At 46.3% G+C, this 19,764-nt stretch overlaps 1 protein-coding gene and 1 non-coding gene across 2 annotated transcripts in view; one reads left to right on the top strand and one right to left on the bottom strand.

The window, feature by feature from the left end:
* Positions 1-19,764, bottom strand: part of FSTL4 (follistatin like 4) — a 336,185-nt gene that overhangs the window by 185,828 nt on the left and 130,593 nt on the right. The window lies entirely within an intron of this gene.
* LOC126029018 (U6 spliceosomal RNA) lies at positions 14,838-14,944 on the top strand. The gene has a single exon (XR_007502678.1). It is a non-coding gene; the product is annotated as a U6 spliceosomal RNA (small nuclear RNA).

Genomic DNA, 19,764 nt, shown 5'->3' with positions numbered 1-19,764 from the left:
AATATTGAGTGTAGAGCCTGGAGTAAGTACTGAACATTGCTGGGTATAGCTTCCCTCCCATCTTCCTCCCCAACTTCAAATAACAACAATGAAAAACATCTAATGACTTTTTAGGTCTCTCTTCACAACTTTCCTACCTGAACGATCATCTTCTATATTGATTACTATGAGCTCTTTTTTAGAGAAAAGCCACTTTTCCTAAAAAAAATTTTTTTATTTGCTATATGAGAATTAGAAGCTTGCGGGTTGGAAATCCATTTCCTTAATTGTCCTTTCCTTTTTATATTTGGTTTAGAAAGGCCCCAAATAAAAGTATAAAAATGTCCATGCTTATTTATCTGAAGTCTTGATTCTATTTACTTTTCAAGCCACCACTTCTTATCATTTCTGTAGAACATAAAGTAGGTCTGTGAAATATTCTAAGGTCACATATTCTGAGGACATTGAATACAAAAGTTCTCTCCTGGTATTAAGTGCATAGTAGAAAAATGCATAATTCAGAAATCTGTTTGCCTTGGCTGAAGGTAATATTGTCCCTGACTTCCTTGACCGCAGAACCCTTTACCCGGTATGATTATTAATGTTTGAAGAAGCATGTGTTGGTATAAGTGTGTTAGAAAAACCATTTGGCGCTAGGGTAATCTCACTGCTTCCAAATCACCCCTAAATCATTTGCGCCACTATTTATGGACAATTGTCCCCTTCTGACGGGTGTGAAACACTGTCTTTCTGTTAGTAATTTTCGGGACCTGAGGTTTATTCCTGGCCTTTCTTTTCCATTTTATTGGAACACTGAAACCTCACACAGCCACTGTGCCCAGATGGTCCCTTTTCTCCCTGAAAGCCACAGCTATGATTTGGTTCATAAAATGCCACCACTGCTGCCATCTTCTTTATGGATTATATCACTGTGAAAAACAATCTCTTTCCTCTCCCTCAATACATTCACCTGAAACTCGACTTTTCCTATAAAATCGCCACCTTTGTTTTCTTTTGTGTGTTATAGCCAACTAGATCATTAACTGTTCTGTTTCTCTTTCACCTCTACATGCCACTAGAGTTGAGGCTTCTGTCTTCTCACTCTCATTCCTTAAATATGTAGATGGTACCTCCTGAGTGCTACATGGTAGGTACTGGGGAATGCCCAGTGATCATAAAGCCAATGCAAGAATGAGATGTATTGGGAAAGAGGGAGCTAACCCATCCCTATAGGGTCTTCAGTATAAGTGAAAAGATAATGGCAGCCTATACTTTATGGTCTGTGGCCTTACGAGCTACTAAGTATAAATGGAGAAATGTCTAGAGAAGTGCTCAAGAAAGTCCTCACTCTATGAGGAGTAGCTTTAATCACAGCCCTGAAGGATGTGTCTAGCCAGAGTGGGTAGGGGTGGGTGACCAGGGCTCTGGGAGAAGCCATGGCCAAATATGGGACTCTGTGGTGAGAGAAAGCTTTTCTGCTGGCACTTGGGGCCTAGTTGTAGAGAAGCAGGAGGGAAGATACATTAAAAATTGTGGGTGCAAAGGTCACGTGATTAGATCAGGTAGCACCTTTACGTGTGGGCTGGAATGATAGGATAGTAGATAGAGTGTTTGTCTTGTATTCAGCTGACCCAGGCTTGACCCCAGGCATCCCATAGGGTTCCTTGAGCATCTTCAGAAGTGATCTCTGAGTGCAGAGTCAAAAGTAACCCCTGAGCATTGGCAGGTGTGGCCCAAATATGTATAAAATATATATAACTATATTAAAAATAAAAAAAAAAAACAAGGTGAAGTTTGCTGGAGTCTTTGAGCAGATGGCTGCAGGGCAGAATCAGTGCTTCTCTCTTGGTTGGCCTCTTCCCATACAGTAGAGGTGGTGGCATTTATGCCAGAATACCATCAGGCCTATTGGGAATGTCCCCCTAGAAAGCAAACTGTAGAATGTTTAGCCACATCACTGACAGGCTTCACCACCTCCCACATTTTGAAAATGTAGCTTTAGGTAGTAGGGGAGAGTCTAGGAGAGCAAAAGTGGGGTACAGAGGGTCTGAAGAGATGGGGGATAGTCAGGACAGAGAATGAACATAATTTGAGTCAGGGGGCTGCTGTGAACTGGAGAAGGGAGGTGTGCAGGAACATGTGGGCCTCTGGAGGAGCCAGGAAGAACTAGAGCTGGGCCAAGGAGACTGGATGTTTTGCAAACCCTCTTTTTATGCAGTTTTCTGTCCTGATGGAAAGGCTCTGGCAGCAAGAGGTTTGCAAACCTGAGTTAGAGCTGCTGGGGTACTTGCCATGTGGATTCCAAGTAGAAGCTAACACATGGGGCACAGCTAAAGGGAGGTCCTGAAACCTGGGGTTTGGGCAGATAATTTGAGAATGAAGGGTTGGAAGGGGTGATAGTCTATAATTAGACTTTGAGAAAATAATATTTAAGAGTCAGCACAATCAAATAGCATGTAGTCATCTCGGGAGGCTGCTTTCCCATTGAGGAGTTTTCCTAGAAATTTCTTTAACATAGTTTATTTCACTGCTGTGTTCTCCTGCTTTGTTTATTATTAATATTATTATTTTATCTTCAGCTCCAGAGGCCAAGTTTTCCTTTTTTATTTCTTATAATTTCTCTCCTTTTCTCCCCTTTCCTTTTTTCTTCATATTAACAATTGGGGAGAGTGTTGAGGGCCACATTTGGTGGTAGTCAGGGGTCACTCCTGGCAGTGCTTGGGGGGGTGCATGTGGTGCTGAGGATCAAACCTGAGTAAGCTGTGTAAAGACAAGAGCCTTAAATCTTGTATCCCCCTCTCTGGCCCTTATTAATGAATCTTAACACACTAACCTAACATACTTTATTATATACGTGGCTCATTTGAAATCTCATTCTTTTATGACATGATTTCTCTTTTTGAGTTATTTATTTGAAATAATTTACCAGGTGGGTGAAGCATGACTTTAAGAGCTTTCTTTGGTGAGAAAGAAAAAGTTGAAACTGCCTTGTATATCAGAGACAGTTTCTTGCCTCACCCATGGGGCACAGAATGACTAGATTGTAATAATCAACACTTTGAACCTCTTACTGCCATGTCCCTGGGGATTCAGTATTTGCAGACAAGGACTGAAGAATTGATTTGATTTTTCTTTCAGGAGTCCAGCGGAGTTTCTGTGAGTGTGTGTGTGTGTGTGTGTGTGTGTGTGTGTGTGTTTCAAAGCCTCCTCCATGATATCTCTATTGAGTGGGCAATACTTCCGAGAAGGTGAATATATGAAGGAAAGATGTAGATTATGGGGTGAGAGTTATAGTACAGTAGGTAGGGCATTTGCCTTCACATGCCCAACCCAGTTTCAATCTCCAGCATCCTATATGGTTCCCCCCAAAACCACCAAGAGTGATTCCTGAATGCAGAGCCAAGAGTAAGCCTTGAGCATTGCTAAGTGTGGCCCCAAAACAAACTAACCAAAATATAAATTACGGTTGAAAATAGATAAACACCTGCAAGGTCTGGGACCTATGGATAGGTCACTAAGAGAAATAGATGCAGAGGAGCAGAGAAGAGATTGGTGTAGTGGATGCCATAGAATCTTTTTATTTTGAGAATTGATCCCTTGCACCTCAAGATGATCAATATGTGGGGAATACAGAACTCAAGAAACAATTCTCAAAGGCAGAACTGTGAATCCTCCCTACTGTCCATCCTGACATGGGACTCCCATCTCAGGGACACTTCAGAGGGGGAAATCCTCAGGATTATTCAACTAAGTTTTATTTTTAACTTGATTGACTGATTGTTGGTGGTTGGGTCACACCCAGTGGCGCTCAGGGGCTCTGCAATCAGAAGGCTGGGGGATCATATGGGATGCAGGGATTCGAACCACTGTCTGTCTTGAATCTGCTGTGTGCAAGGCAAACTCCCTACTGCTGTGCTATCTCTCTAGCCCCTCAACTGAGTTTTGAATCCAGACTTGAGTTCTGAAGAAGAAGGGGGAGAAGTCGACCTTCTTAAAACAACTTTTGTGGCCATGTTATAAAATACAGATAATTTACATGTGGGAGCAGATGGCAAGCTGGATGCCACTCTAGGGAACCCATGAGTCTCCTGGCAGTGCTTTACTGGGCCCTTCAGGTTTCTATGTGTTTGATAAACTCAAGGGCCACTGATGCCCACTCAGGTCTGATGGCGTGACTTAGAAATGCTCTCAGTCACACCCTTCATTTCTGGAGACAATCTTCTTACCCAGCCTCCGGGGCAGCTGAGTGCAATCAAGGCAGGTTTGCAGGTTCCCTGGTCCTTTCTGCTTTTTCTACGTGCACCTTATGTACCTTAGCCACATGCCCCTTCTCCAAGTCTATGTCACAGTTCTAAGCATCTCTATCTAAGAGACTTTGGCTGTGAATCCCCTCTCTGAGGTGGAAGCCTCCTCCCAGCCCTATACTTTCCAGGGTCCTACTAGAAAGTTCCAGTCATCTCTGCAAGGTCTTCCTCTAGCTGGGTTATGCCCCAGGCCTGGCCTGAGCTGTCTTGCTAAGTGGTCCAGTACCTTCTGTCTTCTCCCTGAACCTTGGTCTCCCAGTGCTCTGACCAAAGATTTGGTCACAGAGCCATAGAGACTTGAGAGGGGGGATCTAGAACCATGTTTGGATCAGTGGTAGGCACAGGCAGTGCCAGGAGGACTAAGGAGCAGGACTCAGCACTAGGTACCTCATTTCTGATGCAGCACCATGGCTAGCCCCTTTTCAGTGATGAAAAAGGACACATTGTGAGTCAAGAACTTGACTGAGGCCCTGTGGCCCCAATGCCTCCTCTGTGTTATTTTGCTTTTCTGAAGTTATCAAAGCAGTATGTTTTATGCACATCCAAGGAATTTCCTAACCATGTGGTAGGGAGTAGCCATCACTACTCTCTTCCCTCTATATGCACATACCAATGATCCCTGACTCAGGTTTCCGCAGTTCCCAGGTACTTCTGGAGAGCTGCAGGGTGGGGGTCACATGCATGGAGGGCACAGCCTTGTTCTTTATTACAACACAGTGTCAGTGTGAACTATGCAATCCCCCCCTCTTATGGGGCCACTTCCTTATTTTCCCACAGAATTTTCTTTTTTTTCCCTCCCTTTCCTGGACCAGATGGCAAGACTTTTACCACAAATAACTTCAAGGAGGAGACAGTTATTTCCACCCCACTCGTGCGTGGGCTCACGTCCTGCAGTGGGCTCGGTGGTTCTCACACTCTGTCACCAACACGCAAGAGTGTTGGGAGACTATAAAGGAAGGTTTGGGGAGGGTACCACAGGGGGACCTACAGAAGGAAGCCATAAGCCCTCCCCTCTGCTATGCCCTTCAGCTGTTTCCAGCCCTTCCTCAAACTCTGAAGATACTGCTGCCTGCTCCCTGCCTGCTTGCCAGCCAGGATGAAGCATTCAGGACCTTTTTTTGCCACTACACAGGTGTCCCTCCTGTCCCCAAAGGCCTGATACTCACATCCTCTTAGTACACAGGGCAAGTGTTGGCAAGGGGTGATGGTGAGAACACACATGAGAGAAAGGGGAGCTTCCTCCATCAGACCTCGCCTGCCCTTCTTCAGCCTCCTCCCCAGGACACTGTCAGGAGCACATTTACCTACTCCCATCTTACTGACTTATTTCTTTTGGATATATTTTCTTTCTTATATATTTTGGATATTTTCTTTTTTGGGAAAAAGGGCTCTGAGGCTTGCGGTTCTGTGTGTCGTGGGGTCCTTCCTGCGGTGCTGGGGATAGAACCTGGATATCAGCCCATTGAGTTGTCTCTTGGGTCATGGCCTCACAAGAGAGACTAAGATGGAGCAGAGGGGATGCTGTTACTTCCCAAAGTCAGGGTTCTTGACTGTTTCTTCAAGGCAGGGGGGTTCCTGCTTCCTCCCTCACTCTCTATGGGCCCTAGGCTCTGAGCTAGGAGGCTATGCATGTCTTTCCTCTGAGCACACTTAGGTGTCTACCATGCCAAGCTCTATGACCAGGGGAAGAAGCATGGTGCCCACACCCAGAACTCCCTCTATAACACAGCTGCACCTGCTGTTCAGTAATGGCCTGACTCACTGACACTGATTCACACTGTGGCTCCACAAACTTCCCCTTCTGCTGACAGTCATTGGTGGCCAGCAGAGTCAAAAAGAAATACTCGGACTGGCCAAAGGTGGGGATGCTCCACCAGGCCCCATGGAATTCACCCCCAGGCATAGTTCTTTTGTGAACCTGGGGGATCCTACTAGGTGAGCCATGAGCATTCAGAAAACCCCTACCCTCTCCTTAGGGTTTCATGGAATCAGAGGGCACACAGAAGCCTGCAGAGGAGGGGTAGGCAGGAACCCTGGGGTCATGGCAGAACAGGAGACCAGGTGAAAATAGACAGCAGGGAAGATGGGACTCTACTGAGTCCTTCTGGTGGGATTCTCTGAGACAGGCGCCTTTAGGGTTCTAATCCAGGGGATGGGACCTAGATACTGGTGCCTGGAGTTTATGATCTAGTAATGGTATCAGGAGTCACCCCATCTAAGGATAACCAGGCCTCTAGGCAGCACTTGAGAACAAAGGCCCAGGAAGGTGTCTTCGTAGCCAGCCCAGCATCCCATCTGAAGCCTTTCTGTAGCAATATAGGTCCCAGCTGAACAGTCCCAAAGTTTCTTCTCAAGGGGCTCATTTCTCATCTGACATCAACCTCCCACTCCCCACAGTGCCTCAACATCATAGACTTGTCACTTTCCCTACTGGAAGGGAAGGAAATAGGGAACAAGTGGGATCACCATTGGTCCTAGGTTCTCCTTCCCCTCACTATGGAAGATAGTCTCTCTTGGCTTTTCATTGCATGGCCAGCTGATGGGTCCATCCAGATTCTACTTTGGGAATTGAGGTCTAGTATTCCCCAGAAAGGCAAGGGGACCCAATGTCAGGCATGGCCGGACACATGGCTTCAGGATGCCTACTGACCTGGAAGAAGCGCTTTCTGCTGAGCGCACCATTGGGCTTTCCACCAGAACACAAAAACCCACCTGTGCTCCATTCTCTGCCCAGGGCTGAAATCCTGGCTGTAAGTCTGTCCTGGCCATGTGGGTTTGTGGGGGTCATGGCAGCAGGGCAACTGGGCCCTCTGATCCATCTTCCACACCAGAGGCAGTGGTAGAGATTAGTTGAGTTTGAATTCAGAGATCTGGGCACATGATGGGGAGCTGGGTGTTTCTTAGGAAGCGCCTTCACAAACAGGACATTCTAGATCCTAGCTCTAGCCCTGCTTCTGAACCCTCACAGCCCATGGGGGCCAGGGAACCCTAATAATCTGGTCCTGGTTCTTCTATCTTGTCTAGTTGTCATGATGCCGAAGAATCAGGATTTAAAAAAATTGTGCAGGCGCCATCGGATATAATTTACTTCTGCAAGTGGACAGGCTGGCATCCTCGCATGCCATAAAGTTTAAATAACGATGGTTTAATGCCAGCTGTAAGAGCAGCTGTCCTGAGCGTTAGCCGATAGCTTTTCCTAGTTCCAAGTCCCCAGGAAGACTTCACACCTGTCATCTTAGTGCCTCCATCACAGCTGCTGAGACAATGAGCGTTTCCAGGTCAGACCCATCAAGGAGCTCCAGGAAGGAGGGTGTAGTAGGGGATGGGGAACGGGGTATCAGTTAGGAATTCCCAAGTAACTCAGATTTTCAGCTCAGGATAAGAAGGAACATGCTCACTGGGTTGGGCAAGTCTCCTCAAGAGCAGACAGCAGGGACCCTGCATGTCCTCTGCTCCATCTGCTCTGACTGATGACCTGTACTTCCCTCCAAGCAAAATTTGCCAAGGCCCTGACTGCAAAGGGAGAAAGCCCAAGGGTGACAGCAGTGAGAGGCCCCAGCACCTGTGGACAGAGCTTCTCTGCAGGCAGGAACAGAGCAGGTTCAGGACAAGTTAGAAGTTGACCACAGCAGGGTGGGAGCCTTCTGACACCCAGGAGTCCTGTGGACAGAGGGCATTGGGGCCTCCCATTTCTCTGGCAATGGCCATCATTCCTCATTGAGAAGGAAGCTGTGAGCATCAGGCAGCTCAGCCAGAGACAACAGACCTACTGAGCACCCACTGTCATTCACTGTCACCAGCCAACTACCCACCCACAATCTCCCAACTTCCCACTGACCACACACACTGACCATGCACCCTGTGGATGCAGGTGGACCATGGCTAACAAGCTGAGTGCCACATTGCCTGCCTGTTGACCTTGAAGAAAGCTTGTCTAAGAAGACAGGATGGGGTGGGAGAAATAGTACAGAGGGTAGCATACTTGATTTAGTGGGGCTGACCCAACTACAAAGGGTTCAGTTTTAATATAGTCCCCTGAGCCCCACCAAATGTGATTCCTAAGTGCAGAGTCAAAGTAACCCCTGAGCACTGCTGGGTGTGTTCCTACCCCCCCCAAAAGAAAACAAGGGCTGTTCCAGCTATCACTCTATAGTTTTAAAAGAGGACCAAGGGGGCCAAAGTGGTACCCTACTACAGCTGGTAGGGTGTTTGCCTTGCATGTGGCTTACCAGGGTTCGGTCCCCCACATCCCATGTGGTCCCTGAGCCTGTCAGAAGTAATTTTAAACACAAAGCCAGGAGTAACCCCTGAGTGCCACCAGGTGTGGTCCCAAAACAAAAAAGAGAAGGCAATGGTATTTGTGTGGCATTTATCTACAAGCTGGGGACTGCTCAGGCAGTGGAGCACATCCAAGAGCTGCTTTGAGACACACTCATGTGCTCTCTTGGTCATTTAGTGGTTGGGACTCTCACTCTCACTGTGTCTCACAGAGGGAGGAATCACGGTGGCAAGATGATGGGTTAGTTAGGATCACCAGGCATGGATGCTTTGTCCAGACCCACCATCTAAACCACAGATGGGTTTTATGGGCCAGAACTGCCCACAATCCCAGTGGGAAGGGGGTGGCTCAGCTTAAGAGGCCTTGACCTAGTCAGTTTTGTGGGAGTCCACCTTGGAAAGGGTTTGGCAGAAAGAGGGAAAAACTTTGCCTCCTGAACCACTGGGAACTGCTGCTGAGGGACAGCAGTGGACTCTTGTCAGGGATCTGAACAATGAGGGCTCTCCCCACCAGAGGAACTGCACAGTGCCCAATGCTGTGCCCTCAAATCGCATCTAAAAGCCACAGATGCAAAGGGCATTTCTTCTCTGTCATACTTCTCTGTCACCTTTTCTTCTCTGTCATACTTCTCTGTCACATCACATGGTCCATGTCTCATTTAGACATTCAACTCTTACAACCACCCTATGAGGCAACAAGGTGCAGAGTTGATGAAACTTCAGGGGATGCATAGAGAATATTGGTGCCAGAGAGATAGCATGGAGGTAAGGCGTTTGCCTTTCATGCAGAAGATCATTGATTCGAATCCCGGCATTCCATATGGTCCCCGAGCCTGCCAGGAGCGATTTCTGAGCGTGGAACCAGGAGTAACCCCTGAGCGCTGCTGGGTGTGACCCAAAACCCAACCCCCCCCCCAAAAAGAGAGAGAATGTAACTCATGTAACTATGAGTGCCTCAAAAATTTCCTGAAGCATATCAGTGCTAAGGGTAGAAGAGTGAATAATGAATGAATAGACCAGATGCAAACTCAGGCCTCCTGTTGTGTATTCCTCTGCCTTTGTTGTGGTTGTCACTAGTAATGTGTAGGGTCAATTCTCAGGGTACTATTCAGCCTACCAGACTGGTGGTTCAGTATAAGGGCCTAAGGCTGTGGCACACACAGGTCTAGCAGTGCCAGGGAAAACAGGGTTTCTAGACACACACCCCACCCCCAGAAATACTCAGGTAATCACAAAGTGGTGGAGATCAAACCTGGTTTGGGGGCACACCAGATTGTCTTCTAAGTGTTGCCTACCTCCCTGGCCTTTCCCTGCCTCTTTCACACTCCTGTGTTCTACCTGCAGTCGCTGGGAGGAGGGACAACTGGTGGGATGTGGGACACTTTCACTCCAGTGGGGGCTCTTTCAGGAAGGGCAGATGGGAGGGGCTATAAGGGTTGAGCCCTATTGGAGATCCACTTCAGACGAGCCCCTGTTACCTTTTCCAGTGGTCTTTAATGTCCTCCCCATGCCTGTGGCTTCACTGTGACAATTTGGGAAGAGCTTGGGGTTGAACACTTGTTTTCCAAGCTCGTGCATAAGCCTAGGACTCCAGAAGCAGCCTTACTCTTGGACTTAGGCAAGAGCACCCAAATGTGGAACAGCACCAGACTCCCCCATCGGGGTCAATCCCACTCCTCCCAGCCAGAACCAGGCCCCGCTGGGCTCAGGCTGGCAACTAAGGTGTGAGACCCCCGGGGTGTGAGACCTCCTGACTTCCATTCTGTCCTAGCTGCCGTATGAGAGAAGGGAGAGAGAGAGAGAGAGAGAGCAGGCTGCCTTGACAGTCTCCTGGCTGTGTACAGGGCGAGGGGACCCAGTCACATTCAGGACCACTATGAGGAGCCCAGTTAATGCCAGCAAAGAGCTGAAACTCATCTCATGATTAAGAAGGGCCAGGCTGATGGGGCTGGTGGTTGACAAAAGTGGAGTGAGAAGACCGGCCTTCAGAAGCAGCATCTGCACAGCTTTGAAGATGCCTGCAGCATTTTTGTCTCTCATCAGGCGAGTCCATGCCAGAATCGGCAGCCTGGAGTGTACCAGCAAGGCAGCAGATGTCAGAGGTGCATAAACCACGCACAGCCTTAGAAATACCACACTTCTGCCTCAATCAGCGAGTTTTAATTTACTTATCTAGCTGAGCTATGATGGATACAGTCTGCCCAAATATATTACATGGGGATAATGTGGTTTCTTATCCAGAACACCACCATATTATAGATACCATCAAGCTACTTTCTCAAAAGTGTTTGGTACCCTAGCAACTGAAAAAAGGGGAAAAAAATAATATAAGACATAAAAATTACATTGCATCTGCAATAGTTGGTTGGAATTGGTTTTGCAATAAAGCATGTATTGTAAAAACAAAGGTTTAATGATATATCAGTGTGGTGGAAATCTGATTACAAAGCAAAATCACACACACACATAGAAGTAAAGTTGCAGAGCTTTTAAAAATGAAACTTGGCTGGGGAGTCCTGGGCAAGCTCTGTCTGAAAGGAGGCAAGGCCTGTATTTCCAAAATACCACCAGTACCCCTTATTTACCCTTCTTACCTTCAGTAACAAACAGTTTTAATCTCTGTCCAAAGACATACAGTAGATCTTACAAATCTCAGAACTATTTAGAAGGACATAAATCGAACACCTATTGAACACATATATATTTTGAATATTTTATGATTATTTTCTTTAACTGCTGTAACTCTCTATTCTTCTACCATCATGTTTCTATCCACTTTTCATCTTGTCTTTTCTTTGTAAGCTGTATAGTAAGGATTGTTGGCGGAACTGTCCCTCAGTTTGATGCCTATGATTGAACTATGTCATGGAAATTGCTGGTCTTGTTCCTATTGCCTCCAAATGCACCAATAACGCTTCATGGCATTGATCCTTGTTTGCATAGACACATTAAAATGGGAGAACACTATACATACAGATTAGTTATTATCTAATAAATCTCATTACAATGTACCTTACACCCTGAACATTGATATAATGACCTGGCACAGGCCTCAGATGAATGGGCATTCTCCATTCACACTGGAACCAGGCACGCTACCTACGAAACATCCAAGGTCTTTTATAGCAACAGTTGGAAGCAGTCCTCTACCAGGAAAGACACTACCAAGGGTCTGACATCGACCTCCTAAAAAGACACCTCCGTTTACACTGAGAAGACGTGACAACAACAATGACCTGCGATAAGACGTGACAACAACAATGACCTGCTCTACAGGACATGGTTCTCTCTATTGCCCCTTAAGTGTGAGATGAAACGAGAGAATGCTCTGCACCATCCTGACTGCTATATGAGACATGCAGACTCCAGGATCTTTAATACAGAAGCATGATACCAACAACAGAGACTATGTGAGGCATGGAGGTGTATTGCCACTACAGACGATGACTTGAATTGGACAAACTAGTTTGCCTGGAGCCTAGAGTCAGTCCTGTGCCAGGAAACTTCAGGGGTAGGGTCTCCATCTATTTAGACCATAATTTGTCTTTCCATGTCCCTTATGTTTTGGTGGGCCTATGCAAACAAATGCCACTTTAATATCGTTTTTTACTATGGTCCCTTGACTCCAATCCTTAAGAAAAACAACCCACTAAAACTTTTGAGGTTAATTTAAACTAGTAAGGATGTGCATGGATCTAGATAAATGTACTTTGCCCTCAATGTTTAAAGAGTTACATAAGTCTAATATCTTTAGATTATATGGTGTGCTGCTAAGAAATAATATGTACTACAACGGGGGATTTGAGGGACAAAGTAATTGTATGGTACATGGGTTCAGTTTTGTTTTTCTTAATGTTCTTTGGCTGAAAGTATAAGGCTGGGATATCATCGATGGGACTACTGAGAATCCTGTTTATGGGTGATTGGGCTTCCACTGTAACTTTACCCTGTCCTCTTTCTTTGCATCTTTGTTGTCATAATTAAAATAAAAAAATTAAAAAAAAATGAAACTTGGCTGGGGAGTCCTGGGCAAGCTCTGTCTGAAAGGAGGCAAGGCCTGTATTTCCAAAACCCTATCATATATATATATATATATATATATATATATATATATATATATATATATATATATATATATATATATATTCTGGGACACCCACATTACCCTGAATCAGAACCTGTGCTTGCTATGAATGGAGTCCATTAGTTTAGCATGATAAGACCTCAGAGACCAACTATCTGCCAAAGAAGTGACTATCTTTGTCCCCAAAGGCTTCATGTCTCTCGCTGTGGTATTACCCAGAGTGAGTAACACTGGGAGACCCACAAGATGATGTTTGATACTGAAAAGTAGCCTGAGAAGTGCATGGGCCCAGGACTCTGCTCTTGGACTGCCCATTACCAGCTGGGGCTCCAAAGCTTCTGTTTTTATTCCTCAGCAACCAGTGTGAGTCTGGGATGACAGAGATCCTAAGATAACTGGACTCCCAAAGAACTGGAGGATAATATAGTATCCCATAATTTTTTCTGCTGTCTTGCTTCCTTCACTCTTTGGGGCACACAGAAGGCAGGATTGTCTTGTCACCTGTGTGTCTGAGCCTCACTCAACAGGAGCTGCTTAAACACATGCATACAGGACTTCATAGCAAAGGGAGGAGGCAGAGGGTTACAGAGAGGCCTCAGGCCTGCCTGGATGGGGAGAGAAAGGTGCATATGGAACATTTCACAAGCACCCTGGCTTGGCCAGTTTTTCCTTTTGTTTACATGTCATCCCCTACTCCTTGGTTTCTTGCTAGAGAAAAAAGACAGAGCCATCCTATTAAAATGCCAGGCCATTCTCTCAAAAGGTGTTTTTATTTTATGAAGAAATAACAAGCAGGGAAAATTTACCCTAGAAGAATCTCGGGGGTGGAGTCCTGGGCTGGAAAGGGACAGTGGTGACCATAGCTGCTGTCACAGCCAAGACACGAGACATTGATCTTTAAATGTGTGTGTCCAGGTGCCTGACTGCTGCCACCTCCAAAGGGCTTTTGATCGCCTTAGCAAATGAGTGCAGTTGCCAAGAAGGGATCAGGCATGTGCAGGGTAGGGAGGTCTGCGAAGAGCATATGCCAGAGAGAAGAACGGGAGCAGAGAATAGAGGGTGGAGTAGAGGCAGGTGGAGACCAGAGTCAAGGTAATTTCCGGAGTAGCAGGGTCACTCTGGGTCCTGTGAAGGCTGAGAGTCAGAGCTAGTGAATGGGTACCACACACAAAGCTGCAGGCATTTATGCATTCCACCCAAGGAGACTCTTTTCAGGCAAAGTGGGGCTCATTCCCACTCCCTGGACCAGGAAGAGGCAGGGTCCAGATAGGGCATCATCCCAAGACCCTAGACGCTGTTCTGTGCTTTGGGGCTGAGTCTCTGCAGACAAAAGTGGTAGCAAATAGAAGAAGGTTCCTGGAAAGGGCTTCAGCTGCAGGGATCAGGCTGGACCCCTGGGCCCTTAGTAAGGCTAGACTTCTTTAAGGCTTTTTTCCAATCTCTTCTGCTGTATGGAGTTGTTATGTGTCTCATCTTCCAGCTCACTAATTCTGTCCTCAGCTGCTGTTGCCCTGTTGCTGTTGCTTATCCACTGAGTTTTTTAATTCGTCTACTGAGTTTTACAGACCTGTTATTTGACCTGATATTTCAGTTTTGAGTTTTCTGATTTCTATCTTCATATTCTCTTGATTCTTATTAGTGTTCTGTTCTATACTTTCTTTGAGTTCTGTGAACATCCTCCATATTTCTTCTCTAAACTCCATATCTGAAAGACTAACTAGGTGGTTGGCCATTGTCGGGTCATCAAAGTTGCCATCTTCATTCTCTATGCCTGATGTTGGTCTGTGTAGATTCCCCATTGTCACTCTTGTATTGTGGGTTTTTCTACATCTTGTGGTGGTTTTCATTGGCTGTGGCCTCGCTCCTCTGGTTCCACCCCTTGTGGCGGGAAGACTCACCTCAGGAGAGTGGGCCCTCAGGGGATGGATGCCAGAGAGAATCAAAGTTTCCAGGCTGAAACAAGCAGGGGGAAGCCTCAAAATGTCTGCCATGCTTAAGAGGCCCAGCAGAGTCAGCTGTATCCACAGTCTCCAGGCAGGAAAGGAGGCTAGACTTCTGCCTCCAGGACTGAGTACATCACTCCCGTCCACACAGGTAGGTGTGGAGACAGAAATAAGACCAAAGTGTGGAGACAAAAATAAGACCAAGGTGTGGAGACAGAAATAAGTCTATCCCATAAGAACGGGCAATTGGTGCTCGCTTCGGCAGCACATATACTAAAATTGGAACGATACAGAGAAGATTAGCATGGCCCCTGCGCAAGGATGACACGCAAATTCGTGAAGCGTTCCATATTAAAAAAAAAAAAAAAAGAACGGGCAATTGGCCAGCCCTCTCCCTTCTGTGCCAGCCCTGGGTGCTGGATGGTGCTGCAGGTTGGGCTCAAGAAGAAATCTAGCAAGTTTTCACTCTCTTTCCGGAAAGCTGTGCAGGGATCCAGGTTCAACTCCACAAAAAGTGACTGTGCAGCCCCAGTAACTTGCCATGCAAGCCCAAAAGACCATCCCTGCCAAATGGGTGCACCGATTGGGTGTGCTGATTGGTGTGTTGATTGGCCACATGAGGTATGGTAGGGAAGATTCCATGCCAAAGACCTTTCAGTGAGGATCTAGCTAAATGTACTGAGCAGGATTTATAACTTCCAGTTTTCTGTAACATTGTCCCCAGGTGTGTGTGTTTGTGTGTGTTTATGTATATGTATGTGTGTGCATGTGCACATGTATGTGGGGGAGTTGGGGGAGGAAAGGATACAGTTTCAAATTCATTCATGATTCATGTATTGCTTCCCTGTGCTGCAGGGGGGATTTTAACTCCACTACAGGCTGGTCTGGCTACCCTAAGCGATGATAGTTTTCTCTCCCTGGCTGATCTCAGCAGCTGGATAAAACAGCAAGGCCTCCTGGGGTGGTAGGTGGGGGTCTTGGCTTCAACACGCCTCAATTCAACACATATGCACAGCCTCTGGAGCCCCCATGAAGCAGAGCCCCTGGGACATCTGTGTACAGTCCCACCAAGAGATCTCTCTCCAGCTGATAATCTCCTTGATTCCAAAAGGACACATCCCTGGGGTTTCCGAAATGCCCGTCCTGTTTCCACGTTCCACACCTCAGCAGCAGGCCCATTGCTGCCTGTTGCTCACATCTTTGAGTCCTAGCCCGTAAAGAAACCATCAGCAACTCTGGGCTTTGGCCACCCACAAGGTTTGAACAAGCCCTTCCTCCTGCATTCCCCACTTTCAACCACTCACGCCATTTAATCAAGGGTGTTTAACTTCCAGGAGAAAGGGACACAGGGACCTTGGAGGGAGCAGACGGGCCATTAATCAACTGTGGTGTCTGCGCATAGGAGCAGTGTCTGAGCTGCAGCTGAGACTCAGATTCCAATTAGTGTCTGGAGTCCCAGCATGATGGGGTTAATGCCAGTGTCACCGACCAAAGAAACACAGGAATTCTGCCTAAGGACACCCTTCCCCCAATCTGGGGACTTTCCTGCTGCCCCTCCGCCTTTGTTTCTATTCTCAATAAAACATTTGCCTAGGAAAAGAAAGAAACATTAGGAATAGTGCTCCTCCCTGACAGGCCTCATACAGGCACCCATCTGTCCATCTCCCATCTGTCTATCTGCTCACCTGGGCCTCCCTTTCCACTCTGCGCCAGGAACAGGCAGTGTTTAAAGATGTCATGATAATCATCAGTTTTTGCAGCGAAGATATGAAAAATGTACTGCAAGATCAGAAGGATGATATTGTCTTCTGGCAGATCTCACATTCCGCCCACAGAAAGGGCTAATCTGATGTCCTCAGAGAGGAGTGAAGGAAACGTTTTCAACATTCTTGTCAGCTTTATTTTATTTCTTAGGGTCAGCTCAAGAGAATGGTTATTTATGTATAAATAGAAAAGAATGATATTGTCTTTAAGAAAATTGTAATGGAAGCTCTGCAATGCCTGTCGTGGGTGTGACAATCATGACCAATACCAAGAGGCAATGTGGATGCTACCTCCGCCTTCCTGAAGGGTGCAGAGAGCCCTAGGGCCCTCAGTCTCCACTCCATTTCTGGGTAGTTTCAGAACTGCTAAGGTGAGTTTTCACTGTGCAGATCTCACCAGAGATAAAGTTTTTTGCTGCTGGGGTGCAGAGTGGGGTCCCGGACATGCCATAACACCCCTTTGCATCTGGCAAAGCCCCATCTGTGAAATTGGGATGATGGATGCCCATATGGTACCACGTAATGGCAGTGGGGGCTGCAGGACTGTGTCATCAGTCATGGACAGGAAGACGATGGGCAAATCCCAAGGTTTTGAGCGGATGCCCAGCTGTGTGCTGAGATCCTGTTAGCCTCAGGAGGTGGGGGGTATACCCTGAGGGGTGCTGCCAGAGGGCGCAGCAGGATAGACACTTGTGGCCATGCTCTAGAAAGGGTCATATGGAGAGGTGTCAGGTCTTGGCTGCTGTGGTCCTGAAAGTTGGGCTGTGATAATGGACACCCCAGGCTCCACCTCTCTAAGAGGATGAAACTCACTCTCTCATGCCTCTCAGGAGCCTTGTCTTGAGGCCTAAGACCTGCAGGGGTCTGACAGCCAGCAGACTTCTAGAAACTGAAATTTTAGTTTCCTTAGGCTTTCTTGGGTTCCAGGGGTGAAAGCAAAGAATACCTATAAGTATTCTGAGGTTGAGAACAAAGAGCAAGACACATCCTCCAAATGTTCCCGCCACCTCCAGGTTCATCAAATAAACCCCTATCAGCCAGTCCTGCTGCACATGGAACAATTATCTGAGGGACAGGTGCTGGCCCCTGGGACTGTCACAGAGAAAGCTACCAGACCCCAGAACTGCTGCACACGAGGAGGATTGGATTTGCAAAGATTTTAAAGAAATGCTTGTCTCAAACTTTGAGTTCAAATGTCAAATTTTGTTATTTCAGAAACACAGCTTTGCTCTCCGAGACTGACCTTAAACCCAAGTTCATTTGCTTGATACCATCACACAGTTGCTAAAGGAACTGCAGAGAATTTAAAGCCAAACCAGATATAGCCCCTGGCCTTAAGCAGCCTACAGTGGTTGAGGATGGGTGACTAGAGGGTAATAGGGGATAGAGAGCACTGTTGGTCACAGGGTCCAAGCCCATAAGGCAACTCATTGAGGTTTCAGCACATGAAATATTTTGGCTTCATTTCTTTTTTGTTTGTTTAGTGGGGTGATGGGCATACCTGGTGGTTCTCAGTGGTTTACTCCTATTTCTGTTTTCATGTGTCACTCCTGACAGACTCAGGGGACCATATGGAATGCTGAGGATCGAACCCAGGTTGGCTGCATGCTAGGTAAGCATGCTATCCTCTGTACTATCGCTATGGCCCCTTGATTTATTTTTTACTGTTTTTTTTTTTCACACCGGCAGCGCCCAGGGGTTACTCCTGGCTCTCTGCTCAGAAATTGATCCTGGAAATTTCTGGCATGAGTGACCATTCGGGATACCGGGATTCAAACCACCATTCAGCTACTTGTAAGGCAAACGTCCTACCGCTGTGCTATCTCTCCGGCTCCTGATTTCATTTCTTAGTTTGCCTTCCTCATACTCAGTGCTGCTGAATTGCATCTGGACACCTGGCTCCCTTTCCCTTAGGCAGGACACAGGTGTTGCCCCTTATGCTCCTTGTCCTGGGTGCACACAGCACGTTACTGCTCAGGGCAGTGACAGATGTAGGCGGCCAACAGCGCCACCTGGTGTAGGAACCATGCGTCTTGAGGGTATCATGCGCACAGCCCACTCCTCTCTGGGAGATGGATCCACTCTGCACACAGGCTCAAATCTTGGTCTCTTGCTTTTTCTAGACTTCTTCCATCCTATCTGGATTCCCTTGATATCTTTTTCTTGCCTGATCGCTATAGCAAGCACTACCAGTACTATGTTGAAGAGAAGTGGTAAGAGTGGACAGCCTTGTCTTGTACCAGAATTTAGAGGAAAGGCTTTTAGTTTTTCTCCATTGAGGATAATATTTGCCATTGGCTTGTGGTAGATGGCTTCGACTAGATTGAGAAAGGTTCCTTCCATTCCCATCTTGCTGAGAGTTTTGATTAAGAATGGGTGTTGGACCTTATCAAATGCTTTCTCTGCATCTATTGATATGATCATGTGGTTTTTATTTTTCTTGTTGCTTATGTTGTGTATGATATTGATAGATTTACGGATGTTAAACCATCCTTGCATTTCTGGGATGAAACCTACTTGGTCGTAGTGTATGATCTTCTTGATGGTGCATTGGATTCTATTTGCCAGGATTTTGTTGAAGATCTTTGCATCTGCATTCATCAGAAATATTGGTCTGCAATTTTCTTTTTTGGCAGCATCTCTGTCTGGTTTTGGCATCAAGGTGATGTTGGCTTCATAAAAGCTGTTTGGGAGTGTTCCCGTTTTTTCAATTTCATGGAAGAGCCTGGCTAGGATTGGTAGTAGCTCCTCTTGAAAGGTTTGAAAGAATTCATTAGTAAATCCATCTGGGCCTGGGCTTTTCTTTTTAGGCAGATGCTTGATTACAGTTTCAATTTCCTCAATGGTGATGGGGGTGTTTAGATATGCTATATCCTCCTTACTTAATTGTGGAAGGTTATAAGTGTCCAAGAATTTATCCATTTCTTCTAGGTTCTCATGTTTAGTAGCATAAAGTTTCTCAAAGTAGTCTCTGATTACCCTTTGGATCTCTGCAGTATCTGTCGTGATCTCCCCCTTCTCATTTCTAATATGGGTTATCAGGTTTCTCTCTCTCTCTTTCTTTGTGAGTTTTGCCAATGGTCTATCAATCTTGTTTATTTTTTTCAAAGAACCAACTTTTTCTAGCTCAGTTAGTTACAACTTTCCATATCTTACACAAACACACATTTCTTTTCTCTTCATTCTGTCTGTGAGCACTAGAGCATCACTGCTGGGGAAGGTTAAGAGTGGGGGTGTGGTGATAATAGGTATCAATAGCAGCAGTCATAGTTGTAGATAATAGTAGTGCTGATAGGAAATGGTAGCAGCAGTAAGAATAGTAGGGAGCATCAGCATAGCAGTGATAGTAGTAGTAGGTGGTGAAAATAGTGATGAGTGATAGTAGTAGTAGGAAGTAGTGGCAGTAGTATAAG

This window comes from Suncus etruscus, chromosome 14 (assembly GCF_024139225.1).
Source record: "Suncus etruscus isolate mSunEtr1 chromosome 14, mSunEtr1.pri.cur, whole genome shotgun sequence".
In the NCBI taxonomy this organism is placed as follows: Eukaryota; Metazoa; Chordata; class Mammalia; order Eulipotyphla; family Soricidae; genus Suncus; species Suncus etruscus.
This window is presented reverse-complemented; position numbering and strand designations above follow the sequence as displayed.